Source organism: Panthera pardus, unplaced genomic scaffold (genome assembly GCF_024362965.1).
Source record: "Panthera pardus isolate Hobbes unplaced genomic scaffold, ASM2436296v1 HiC_scaffold_2, whole genome shotgun sequence".
In the NCBI taxonomy this organism is placed as follows: Eukaryota; Metazoa; Chordata; class Mammalia; order Carnivora; family Felidae; genus Panthera; species Panthera pardus.
Window position 1 is genome coordinate 103,601,786 of NW_026526765.1, and position 14,750 is coordinate 103,616,535.

Consider the following 14,750-nt stretch of genomic DNA (forward strand, 5'->3'; position numbering starts at 1 on the left):
ATAAATATATGATTATATATGTACATATATAACATATATACAGACAGGCATAATTGGTGCCTCTAAAGTGGAAAACTTCATATAAATCAAGAACACTTTAAGGACTGGAATCCAGAAATTTTAAGGGCGAGTCATATCCCAGGAAAGAGTTGACATAGAACAATAATGCCAAAATCTCCTTATAAAGTTAGTAGGCCTAAAGCTAAAGGACATTGGGGGAATCAGGGAAATGATGAAGTCACCTGTAAGAGAGAAAACAGTGTTGACCTCAGACTTCTTCACAGGAACATTCAGTGTCAGCGAGGATGCAGTAATGTCTTTAAACTACTGAAGGAGAGGGGTGCCTGGCTGGTTCAGTTGATTGAATGTCTCACTCTTGGTTTTGGTTCAGGTCATGATCCCAGGGTCATGGGATCGAGCCCCACATAGGACTACGCGCTGAGTGTGCAACCTACTTGGGATTCTCTCTCTCCCTATGCCCCTCCTCCCTGCTCTATCTCTTTCTAAAAAAAAAAATAAATAAATAAAATTAAGTACTGAAGGAAAGAATGTGTGAGTCAAGGAAATTATGTTCAAATTGTCCTTTACATATAAAAACAACAAGAACAGCAATGACAAAATATTACTTAACATGAAAAAGAAAATGATGAGGAAATCTTTTTCATATGAGCCCTTTCTCAAGATGGTAGCAGAAGAATTTTAGCCAACCAGTAAGTAGGTAAATGAAGAAGTACAGATAAAAAGAAATGGAGATGATCAATGGAATATAAACATTGTAAACCCTGAAAATGTAGAAATAATATACATAATAAAAATTAAATGGGGATGGGGAATAAAAAGCTATAGATAATGAAGTTATTCCTGACTTTCTATAACTAGGATTATTTAATTAACTGATAAATAATAAAGATAGAATTATAAAGGTATAAAGGCAAACATTAAAAAAAAAAACAGGAAAAATTATTCAGACAATTTAGTGGAGAAGAAGTTAATTATTTATGAGTGATCCAGTGGACAAAATAAGGACAGAAGACCCAACTATTGAATTAGATTATACTGATATATAGAATCTCTGTACCATCAAAATTGAAGATAAACTTACTTTTTCTATACATGGAATGTTTATAAAAATTGACCAAATTTCAAGCCATAAAGCACAACTGAATAAATTTCAAATGGTTGAAATAGTTCTAACCAATTTAGTCTAATGACTGTGCAGTAGAATTATAAAGTAAAACCATAGAACAAAACAAAATACCACTTGGGAAAGAAAAACTCTCTCTTAAACAAATTTTTCAGCTAAAGAGGGCTCAACATTGAGGTTGCCAATTATCTAGAAAATAATGACGATGGTAATGAAAACAAAACATAAGAGATCCATCCGGATATAGGCCCTCTTCCACAGTAATGAGAGGAATTTTATAGTAATAAACAATAAATAAAGGGTGAAAATGGCTGAATGTCCAATTTTAGAAGGGTAACAATACAGAAGCAAAACAAAGCTAGGGAAAGCAGAGGATGGAAAATGAGAATAAAACAGAAATAAATTATTTCTGTGTTTACATTTATCAAAATAAATTTGAGGGGCACCTGGGTGGCTCAGTTGCTTAAGCATCTGACTCTTGGTTTTGGCTCAGGTCATGATCTCACAGTTGCGAGATTGAACCCCACATTGGGCTCTGTGCTGAGTGTGGAGCCTGCATAAAAATCTTGCTCTCCCTCTTTCTGTCCTGTCCCTGTGCAAGCACATATGCATGCTGTCTCTTCCTCCTTCTCTAAATAAATAAATAAATAAATAAACAAACAAACAAACAAATAAATAAATAAATAAAAATAAATATCATTTTCAGGATCCAGATACACTTTACAATTTTCTGGAAAAGTATAAATTTCCAGAACTGACCAAGAGGAGATAAAAATGTCATTCCACCATTATCATAATAAAAATAGAGAACATTTTTCTAAAAATTTTTTTTAACGTTTATTTTATTTTTGAGACAGAGAGAGACAGAGCATGAACGGGGGAGGGTCAGAGAGAGGGAGACACAGAATCTGAAACAGGCTCCAGGATCTGAGCTGTCAGCACAGAGCCCGAAGCGGGGCTCGAACTCACAGACGGCGAAATCATGACCGGAGTGGAAGTCAGCCGCCTAACTGACTGAGCCACCCAGGCGCCCCTAGAGAACATTTTTCAAGATAGCTCCCTTCCTAAAAAAACCCAGTGTATTTGATGAATTCAGAGGGTAATTTTATCAAACCTTTACAGGCTAGAGAACTGCATGCCATTTAAACCTTTATTTATTTTTTTTTCATTTAAACCTTTAATAAGAAGGTAAGCTTCCAAAACATTTTATAACAAGTATAGCATTGATTTTAAGATCCTGCACTTATCATGGTGAGCATTTCATAATGTATATAATTGTCAAATCACTATGTTGTACACCTGACATTAATATAATATTGTATGTCAATTATACTTCAATAAGAAAATTTACTCCCAAATTTATAAGATTAATAGGTAAAGTAAAACATAATATTACAACCTCCATAAAGGTTTAAAAAGCATTTAATAAAGTTTGTTTCTTATTCCTGATTTTAAAAATCTCTCAATAGGTAGTAATAGACCTGTGTTTGTGTGTATATATATTTTACTCAACCAGTATGACTCTCTTTTTTTAAATGTTTATTTATTTATTTTGAGAGAGAGAAAGCATGTGCATACATGAGAGGAGGGAGAGGGAGGGACAAAGAGAGGGAGAGAGAGAATCCCAAACAGACTGTGTGCTGTTAGCTCAGAGCCAGATGTAGGGCTTGATCCCATGAACCGTGAGATCATGACCTGATCCTAAATCAATAGTTGTCCACTTAACTGACTGAACCACCAGGGTGCCCTTCAACCAGTATGATTCTAAATAGGAAAATATTAGAAACATTTCCATTAGAATTAAGAACAAGACAAAGATGTCCTCTATTATCAGTGTTCTTTAATAAATTCTAAGAAGTTCTTGCTAATGCAATTAGATTAAAACAACTGAAAAGGGAATAAACAAGACTTATAAAGAAGAAAATTTAAATGCTAGGAAAGGACTTGAAGACTAGTAAAAAAAAAGACATAAATGAAAAGGCATACTGTAATTGATTTTGGATAGGAAGCATCAAAATCAGAAAGATGTCAGTTTCCTGTAATCTATAAATTTTATATCATTCCAATAAAAACTATCAAAAGGATTTTTCTTGTGCAACTATACAAGTTGTTGCTAAAGTTTAAATGGAAAATAAGTAAGGATAGCTAGGAAATATTCTGATAAAAAAGATAGAAAGAGGGAGAAACTAGCCTATCAGTTATTAGCTCTTATTATAAAGCTATAATAAGTATAGTATAATCTGTTATTGTTACATGAATAGGCAGATCAGTAGAATAAAATAGAAAGTGTAGAAATAGATCCAAGTCCATATGGTTATGTAGTACATGATAAAGATGATACTTCAAAACAGCAGTGAAAGATGGGTTACTCAATAAATGGTATTGGAACAAGTGAGTGTCCATCTGGAAAAAATTTGAGACCTCTGCATTTTACAAAATGTATTTCCAAATGATTAAAGATTTGGACACAAAATATGAAATCCATGAACGTACCTAAGAAACCTCTGGAGAATTATTTTTATAACCGTGAAATGGGAAAGACCTAAATATAACACAGAACCCAGAAGTCATGAAAGAGTGATAAATTAGACTATATTAAAAGAATTGGTGTAAAACTCAATATAATCCAAGTCAAAATATAAATGACACACTGGAAGAAATATTTGCCTCTTGTAACACGCGTAACGGATAATTTGCTTATATAGAAAGAGCTTCTACAAATAAATAAGTACATGCCTAAGACTGTAATAGAAAAATAGGCAAAGGTTACAAATAGTGGTTTATAGTGAAAGAAGTGCAAATGATTGGGAGAACCCTGAGCAGACACAATCTTCCTCAAAGTTACAGAAACATAAATGTAAGTAAATTAGATACTATTTTTACATATAATCTTCAGGATCAAAGAAAATCAATAACTCTTCAAAAATTTTTAAGTGAAAAAACCAAGGTATATAAGAGTGTGTATAGCATGCTACCATTTGGTTTAGGATTGGGAAAAATAGCAAATATATGAATGTACCTACATATGTATAAAATGCACCTAAAAGAATATATAAGAAGTTGGTAATGTTAATTTCATCTGGGGTTGGGAAATGAGAGCCACACCTAGGAGGGAGACTTTTCAGTATACGCTCTTTGTAGAAGCAACCTGAACAATTTACATACAGTAAATTGCATTTGTTTGAAGTGTATAACTCCGTGAATTTTCGTAGTTGCAGTCATGAAATCGCTTACCCAATGAATATAAAAAACTTTTTTTTTTTTTTTAAAGTAGGCTTCATGCTCAGCGTGGAGCCAGATACAGAGCTTGAACTCATGACCCTGAGATCAAGACCTGAGCTGAAATCAAGAGTCAGCCACTCATCCAACTGAGCCACCCATGTGCCCCAAGGATTAAAAATAAAAACAACAAAAAAACCCCATCAACAAACAAACAAACAAAACCCATGTTAATCGCCACCAAAAGATTCCTCTTTTGCTCCTTTGCTATCCACTTTTGGCCTCAGGCAACAACCAGTCTGACTAATTTTTTTAAAATAATAGCTTTATTTAACTAAATAAAATGGCTTCACCTACCATATAATTTATTCACTTAAAACATAGGACTCAATAGGTCTTGGTATATTAAGAAAGCTGTGTGACCATTGCTACAATCAATTTGAGAACTTTACCCCCAAAATGAAACCTGTCCCCATTAGTAGTCACTCTCCATTTTGCCCCAACCTCACAGCCATAGAAAACCGTTGCTTTCTGTCTCTATTAATTTGCTTACTCTGGACATTTCATATTAATGAAGTCATACTGTGTGCGGTCTTTATGGATGGCTTCTTTCACTTGGTGTAATGTTTTCAAGGTTCATACATCATTTCCTTTTATTGTGGAACAATATTCCATTACATTGATACACGAAATGTTATTTATCTGTTTATCAGTTAACAGTTGGGTTGTTTTCAATTTGGAACTATTATGAACAATGCTGCTATTATATGAATATTCAAGTACAAGTTTTTTTTGTGTGTGGACATATTTTATTTCTTTTGGGCTTGTAACTAGGAGTGAATTCACTGATCTGTTTTGGCACAACAGATTAGTTTGCATTTTCTAGAATCTTGTATAAATGGAACCCTGTATGTACTATCTCGTGTCTCACTTCTTTCATGCAGCAAAATGATTTTGAGATTTATCTTTTGTGTTACGTATATGAGTATCTGTTCCTTTTTATTGAGTGGTGTTGGTTAGGTGGATATAACACATTATGTATATCTATTCACCTACTAATGGTCATTTGAATTGATCTATTTTTGGCCTTAATTAATAAAACTACTATAAACCTTCATATATAAGTCTTAGGGATGTATGTTTTAATTTATCTTGTGGAAATAGTAGTGCAAGGGTGAAATGGCAAATACTTCATGTTTAACTTCTAAGGAATTGTCAGTTTTCTCAAGTGATTGTACCGTTTTTCATGAGAACTCCACAGCATCTGGTATTATCCATCTTTTAAATGTTATCCATTCTAATATGTGTAAAGGTATCTCACATTTCTCTGATGACTGATGAGACTTTCGTGTGCTAACTGGCCATATACCTTCTTTTGTAAAATGTTTGTTTAAACCCTTTGCCCATTTTTAATGTAGTTGTTTGCCTTTTTATTATTGAGGTTTGGAGTTCTTTATTCTGGCTACAAGTACTTTGCCATGTATGTATTACAATTATTTTCCACACTTGGTGTCTTTACTTTTTTATTCCTTAATGGTGATTTTTGGGAAGCAATAGTTTTAAATTCAGATTATGGCTAATTTGTCATTTTTCCTTTAGAGTTTGTGGTTTTGTGTACTATGTTAAGAAATCTTTGCCTATCACAAGAACACAAAGATTTTTTTCCTAGGAATTTTATGGTTTCAGCATTTATATTTAGTTCTGTGACCATTTTAGACTAACTTTTGGATATGGTGTGAGATAAAAGTTCATATTCATTTTTTTTTCCACCAAAGGATATCCAGTAATTTCAACATCGTATGTTAAAAGATTTTGTTTTTCCCACTGAAATGTCTTAGCACTCTTGCTAAAACCATTTGATCCTATATGTGTGGTCTCTTTCCGGGCTCTGTATTGTGTCTCATTAATTTATATGTCTATTTTTATGCTAATAAAATAACATTGTATTGTGTTGTATTGAATCCTACAGCCATATAATAATTCAGAAATAAGATAATTTAAGGCCTCCCTCTAACTTTATTCTTATTTCAAGATTTATATGGCTATTCTGGATTGTTTACATTTCCATATTAATTTTAGTATAAACTTGTCAATTCCTACAAAAATCCTGCAGGATTTCTGATTGAGGTCACAACTGGACCTTTATATTAAATTAGGGTGAACTGGTATTTTAACAATACTGTCTCTTCCAATCCATGAACATGGTTGATAGCTCCATTTATTTAGATATTTAATTTCTTCTAGCAATGCTCTGTAATTTTAGTGAAAAGTTTTCCCTTATTTTGTTATATTTATTCCTAAGTATTTCACTTGTTTTGATACAATTATAAACTTTTTTTTTAGATTTTGTTTTCCAGTTTTATTTTACTAGCAAATAAAAACACAATTATTGCTGTGTAAAATATTATCCACAAAATCAAGTGGCTATAAACAATAATCAACATTTCTTGTATCTCATTGTTTCTGTAGGTCAGAAAGTCAGGTATAGTTTACCTGGATGGTTCTGCTGTGGATCTCTCTAAGATTTCACTCAAGATGTTGGTTGGGTCTGCAGTCATCTGAGGACTAGACTGAGGCTGAAGGATCTCCTTCCGAGATAACTCACCCTTGTGCCTGGCAAGCTGATGCTGACTTGGGTAGGACACCTCAATTTCCAAAACATAACAGAGTGGGATTTTTATTGAGTTTATTTTATTTAGTTTGCGCTGAATCTATATATCACGTTGGGAAGAACTGACATCTTGGCCATATTAGTGTTCCTATATATAAACATGTAATATCTCTCCTTTTATTTATCTCATCAGAATTTTGTAGTTTTCCTCAAATAAATCTTGTACAGACTTTTAAAATTTGTACCCAACTATTTCCTTTTGGGGGATACTAATTTAAATGTATTGTGTTTTTAATGTCAATCCACTTGTTCTTTGCTGGTATATAGGAAAGTGACTGACTTCTGTAGATTAGTTTTGTATTTTGCAATCTTTCTGTAATTGTTTATTAGTTTTAGAAACTTTGTGTTGATTTTTTTTAGTTCTAAATAAATGGCCATATCATCTGTGAACAAAGATAGTTCTATTAATTCCTTCCCAATCTGTATATATATTTTTTCTTTCCTTTTCTTGCCTTATTGCATTAGCTACGAATTCAAGTATGATATTGAAAGGGAGTGGTGAGAGGAAAAATTTTTGCCTTGGTCCTAATCTTGGTGAGAAAACATCAAGTTTCTCACCATTAAGCATAGTTTTAGCTGTAGGCTTTTTGGAGATACTTTTTATCAAGTTGAGGAAGTTTCTCTAATGCTAGTTTACTGAGAGTTCTTTTATATCATGAGTGGGTGTTGGATTCTGTCAAATGCTTTTTCTGCACCTATTTTTTTTTTTTTTTTTTTTTTCAACGTTTTTTATTTATTTTTGGGACAGAGAGAGACAGAGCATGAACGGGGGAGGGGCAGAGAGAGAGGGAGACACAGAATCGGAAACAGGCTCCAGGCTCCGAGCCATCAGCCCAGAGCCTGACGCGGGGCTCGAACTCACAGACCGCGAGATCGTGACCTGGCTGAAGTCGGACGCTTAACCGACTGCGCCACCCAGGCGCCCCTTTTTCTGCACCTATTGATATGATCATATGATTATTCTTTTTTTATCCCATTGATGTGATGGATTACATTAATTGATTTTTGAATGTTGAATGTTGAATAAGCTTTCATATCTGAAATAAATCCCACCTGGTCATGGCATTTAACATTATTGGATTTGATTTGCTGATAATTTGTTGAGGATTTTTGCATCTGTGTTCATGAGAGATATTGGTCTGTAGTTTTCTTGTAATGTCTTTTTTTTTTGGTTTTAGTATTAAGGAAATTCTGACCTCACAGAATGAGTTAAGAAGTATTCCTTCTATTTATTTCATTTGAAAGAGATTGCAAATAATTGGTGTAATATCTTCTTCAAATGTTTGGTGGAATTCACCAGTAAACCCATCTGGACCTGGTGCTTTCTCTTTTAGAAGGTTATTAATTATTGACTCAATTTCTTTACTAGATATGGGTATATTTATATTATCTATTTTTTTCTTATGTGAGTTTTGGCAGATGGTATCTTTCAAGGAATAGGTCCATTTCATCTAAATTATCAGATTTGTGGTCATAGAGTTGTCTGTGGTATTCCTTTATTATCATGTTAATTTCCATGGATCTGTAGTGATGCCCCTTCTTTCCTTTTTGATATTAGTAACTCATGTCTTCTCTCGTGGTTTTTTTTTTTTTTAGTCTAAATAGAGGATTATTAATTTTATTGACCCTTCAAAAGAACAAGCTTTGGTTTTGTTGATATTTTCTACTAATTTCCTGTTTTCAATTTGATGGATTTCTGCTCTAATTATTATTTCTTTCCTCCTACTTACTTTGGATTTAATTTGCTCTTCTTTTTCTAGTTTCCTCAGATGGAAACTTAGTTTATTGATTTTCTTCTTTTCTAATGTATGTAATTAAATGCTACAAGTTTCCCTCTAAGCACTGTTATTGATGCATTGCACAAATATTGATAAGTTGTGTTTTCATTTTTACTTAGTTCAAGATATTTTAAATTTTTCTTTTGAAATTTCTTCTTTGACCTGTGTATTATTTAATCTCCACTTATTGTGGGATTTTTCTAGTTATCTTTCTGTTATTAATTTTTAGTTTAATTCACTGTGGTCTGAGGACAAACATCGTATGATTTCTATTCTTTAACACTTGTTAAGTTGTGTTTTATGGCCCAGAATGTGGTCTATCTTCATGGATGTGGTATTTTTTGTATTTATCTTGTTTGAGATTTTTTATGCTTTTTGAATGTATACAAGGTAAAGAATTTTTAAAATTAATTTGGGATATGTTCAGCCACTATTTCTTTATTTTTTTCAGCTGCTTTCTCATTTCTTGATCTGAGACTCCAGTTACACACATGTTACACTGCTTGATATTGTCCCACATATTAATGAAGTCCTATTCATTTTTTCCCCAGCCTCTCTGTTTTCTCAGCTTGATTTTGGGTAGTTTCTGTCACTGTGTCTTCAAATTCGCCGATCCTTTCTTCTGCAATACCTGATCATCTCTTAAGTCCATTAAGTGAATTTTTTCATTTCAGATGTCATGTCTTGGGCCTCTGGAGTATTTATGTGGCTTCTTTTTATATTTTCAACTGCTTTTTTCTTCATATCCTTATTTTCTCTTAAATTGTTGAGCTTTTATAATAGCTCTTTTAAAGTCCTTGTCTAATAATTTCACATCTCTGCCATTTCTACATCTGTTTTTATTGACTGATTTCTTTTCATTAGGGATCACATTTTGCTACTTCTTAACATATCTAGTAATTTTGAGGGTGGACGTTGGATATTAGAAATATTACACTATTGAGTGTATTTTGTTGTCTTCTTTAAAGAGTATTGACATTTATTTTGTCAGGCAGTTGTATTGTTTGTCTTCTGTTTGATCCTTTTGAGGATTGTTAAGCTTCTTACGGCAGGTCTAGAGTAGCCTTATTATAGGGCTAGTTTATCCCCTACTACTAAGGCTTGGTTGTTCTTAGAGACAGTCTTTGTTATTGTTTTTTGCCTGGTTTTATGGCATTAATTTACACATGTGCAGTCTTGGATTTGGCATGAGACTCAATGACAGTACTATGCATATTTCTGGAGAACTTGCTTTGTGTAACTCCTCCTACTCTGGAATGCTTCCCTGCAATTTTTAGATGCTTCAGCCTTTTCGTGTTCCAGTTTTTTTCTCCTTAACTCAGAGCTTGGTTCCTCCTCCCTGCCCTAAGGTTAGGAAATTGGCTCTAGGCTCTAAGTCATGCTCTCATGAATCATAGATCAGTAGTGCCTGGTATCTTATGTATGAAAAAAAGCATTTTGTCTAGTTCTGTAACTTGTTGGTTATGAGGGGTGGGGTACAAACACCATATAGTTACTATTCCTTCATGGGTGGAAGCAAAATCCTTCCCCTTTTGATTTTAAGAGTAAAGTGAATGGGAAGAATTATTAAAAGGAAAAGAAAACTCCAGATGTAAAATCATAAAGATAGTAAAACTTCAGATAGTTAATACTGAGTATTAGCGTGTATGGAAGCAGCCTGCATTAAAAAACTATTGGTTAGGATTTAAATCTGAACAATTTTTCAGAAAGCCATTTTGGAAAAATGAAAAAGAATTTAAACATTTTATTTTTGATCTAGCAATTCTTCGTTTAGGCATTTATCCAGAGGAATAATCAGACATACATAAAAGTATTCTTTACAGAATTAATTATAATACATAAACATTTTAGGGGTGCCTGGGTGGCTCAGTCAGTCAAGTATCCGACTCTCGATTTTGGCTCAGGTTGTGATCTCATGGTTCGTGGGATGGAGCTTTACATCGGGATGCACACTGACAGTGTGGAACCTGCTTTGGATTCTCTCTCTCCTTCTCTCTCTGTCTCTCCCCTGCTTGTGCTCTCTCTGTCTCTCAAAGTAAATAAATAAACTTTAAACAAACAAACAAATACATGTTTTAACCTATGATAAGGAAAAAAATTTTAACCTAAATGTCCAACAGTATAGAATTGGTGAAATAAATTTGTTGGTGCATCCACATAATAAATTGCTATTTAACTACAAAAAAAAAAGTAAAATGTGTGAAGATAACTTAATGATATGGGAGAATGTTTTAACAACTTCATTAAGTTTAAAAAATCATGTTTTAAAACTACTTGCTCTTTTTAATCACAATGATATTAATATATAATAAGTATGATATAGAGAATATAAAAGTATTATCAATAGTTATCCCTGGTGATATTATAGAAATATTTTCTGCTTTGTGTTTTATCTGGGTTTACCAGATATTCTACAAAAAACACAAACTTATTTAACAAATTTGTTAAAACATTATTTTAAAATGCCTCATTAGGTTGATCCACTGTCATATGATCATTGGAATCTGGGTAAAAATGGCTCTAAAGGAGCCAATATGGTGTAGTGCATGAGGGGGCAAGCCATGAAATCTGGATTTGAATTCCATTCCACAATTTAAGTGAATCCTCTTAAACAAGTTTTATAACTTCTTGGAACCTCTATTGCCTTTCCTGCAAAACAGATACATAGATACCAACTGCTTCTTAGGGTTCCTATAAGTATTAAGTGATATAATTTGCATAAAACTTCAGGCTGGCAAGATTCTATGGATGGCAGTTAATGCATTGTATTGTTACTATTATTTCTAGTACAACTACACTACTAACTAGTACTACTACTATTACCAATACAATTATTAAGATAAAGGACCTTATGATGTTATGGGACTATTGTACAATTAAGAGAAGAATGCTGAAAAAGGAGAAAGGACAAGAGCCAGAAAGAAACTTTACGAATTTCTCTCTGGTTTTTCTTGTTTTATGGTTTTTCTTATTACCAGCCCTGTTAAAAAAACAAAAACAAAAACAGAACACCTCAGTTGGGGCATTATTTTCAAGATAATTATGACACTTATCTTTGATCCCTAAGATCCAAAGATCCTTAGGATCCAAGATCTTAAGATCCTTAAGATGAATAGAAATTACACCCTGCTTCATTTACAAGGAGTATCAGGGTTTTTTGTTTGTTTGTTTGTTTTTGTTGTTTTGTTGTTGTTATTTGCTTTTGACAGAGAATAACACTTCATGTAAGAAAATCTATTATAGGACTTTCTTTCAGGTATAATGGTGACAAGATATTTGAATACCTCATGGCTCAATTTTTCCACCTATCAACAAGTTTAACATTTTTGGTAGGCTTTTAAATAAAATATATAAAGTTAAAAAAAGAAATATACAAAATGGATACATTAAAAACATGTGAAGATCTGAACACACTTCACCTTCACTGCCATCACCATAGGCCAAGCCACCATCAATTCTGGTCTCTCTGCTTCTGCCTTTGCCCCATGAAACCTATTCTGTATACAGTGCCAGAGCTGATACTTTTAAAACATAAGTGAATTCAAATCAGTAGGAGGCAATTCCAGCCCAAGAGAGCCACATGTACAAAAGCAAGGAGATACAAAACTGTAAATATAGCTGGGAAGCTCTAAGTTTGGCATTGCTAGAGCTTCATGTAAAATTCAGGGGCCAAGGAAGAGGAAGAAGATGAAGAGGTCAGGAGGTATCATATCCTGAAATTTCACATGTGATTGAGCAAAATGTATGTTTTAGGTGATAAAAATCAATTGAGCAAATTTCAACAGAAGCATGATAGCACCAGTTAAACATTTTAGAAAGATAATTCTGAGACTTCATAGAAGAACAAACTTCAGAGGAAGAAGAGAGAGGGGAAAAGGATGAGATTTAATACATTTAAGAACTCATCGTGGTGCAATATGATAGTGGTGCATAAGATTTTTGACCTAGCTCACTCAGACAGGATTAAAAAAATGCCTCAGCACACCTACTCTAACAGTTTTACTCTGTGGTGATTATAGAACTCAGAGAAACACAGATTCTGAATAGAACCATATTTTTCTTAATAAGAATATGTTTAGATATATATGAGTTTAGATATGATGTTTATTATTCAACAATTCCCTCTAAACTTATTTGATCATTATGTAGCTTATTGGGAGATCTTTTATGGCCAGCCACCAGGCTGAAGATCTATGCTTAAAATCACCGGGTTACAAAGAAATGGTTATTATGTGGAGATAGAGGGGAAAAGATTTAGACAAAAGTCTTGAAGAAGTAGAATTGAAAAGACATGGTGATTAGTTGATTGGGATTTGAAGAAGGAGGAGTAAAAGTTGATACCTAGGTTTCTGGCTTTGATAATTATGTGTGGCCAACAGAGATAGGAATTCAGTATATTTGCTGCTGAAGTGAGCACAGGGAGAGGAATTCAGGAGGAAAATCAGACTGAAGGAAATGAGAGCTTATGGATTCTGCTTCATACATAAGTTTGAAATTATTCTGCATTATCCAAGTGAAAATAGGTAGTCAATAAAGGACTAAGGCATAGGGGGGATATTTGGGCTGGGTATGGTAAAATGATACAAATTCTCATACTATGTGAGTGATGCAGCCTCTCTGGGCAGCATTCTGAAATGTCTAAGGATGTTTTTGGCTTACACAATGACTGGAGGCAGTACTGCTGGCATGACTTAGTGGGGACCAAGGATGCTAAGTGTCCTGTGGTAAAAAGGAAAGTTGCACACAATGAATTGGCCCAGCCAAAATTTCAGTAATATCCCCATTGGAAAATACTGATACACTGGAAGGCAGAAGGTATAAAGTGAGCAGAGAAGAGGCTATAGTTAAGACAGAGAAGGAGGAACCAGCAACAGAAAGCAAGAAGATTGGGGGAGAATTGGCAAAGAGTGGTGGAAGCCAATGGAAGGAGAGAGTTTCAAGAAGATTAAACAGAGTCAAAGACAAATGAGAGGTTAAGAGTCCAAGCATAGCAATCCCAGAAATGTAAAACTTATTGTCCCAGGGTAAGTTCTTCCCAAGGAGAACTGAGGAGGGCAAAGGTGAAAAAGTTATTGGGGTGCTTTAAGCTATTTATACTCATTTCCAATGATTATCATGTATTTTTTATCAGAAACACAGAGAACACTTTACAAGGTGGAATTAGCATTTGTGGTTCTGCCTAGATAATACTGACAAATGATTGTGTTCTTCTAACAATTAGTATACTGCTTGGAACAGAGTTTTTAATTGACCTTAATAATGCTACTTTGTATTTTTAATGGTAATATTTTATAAGAGATTGTCTTACCTTAGTTATTGCGGCTCAGTTCCATAATTCCCACCTCATTTTACAGGTGGAGAAAGAGAATCAGAAAGAGAATCACCTCACCTGTGAAGATGTGCATATAATATAAGAAATTGAAGGTATTCATTTCTTACCTATGAGATTTCAGATGCTCCCTCCCCTTGGTTGCCCCTTGTTTTGCTTAGATGAAAAAGCTAAATTTGCTAAGGCATTGTGATCTTATATGATATGGACAGAGTTCTGTATGGAATTTCTTAATTTTGTTTACCTCTTCCTTCCTTTTCCCCCTCCTTTGTTCTTTTGTTACTTTATTCTTTAACTTCTTCCTTTACTCTTCCTACTACTTACAGTCAGAAAGCATTGAAACCAGTTTATGAAACGTCTAAAACAGCATATATAAAAAGCAGAGATGAAAGAAGAAAATTAAACAAGGGAGGGGTCATTAAATAGAAAGAAGACGTGTTGTTTTGGAGCAGCAGATATAAGGAACTGGGGGGAGGTAAAGTTGACATTGAAGGTGTTCCTAGTAATCAAGATAGGGGCAGAATTTTTTTGTCCACGTGGATTTTTGATAACCTAGTAATTGTGAACACAACTGGCACCTGGGTATGTTCTTAGCACAAGAATCAGGAC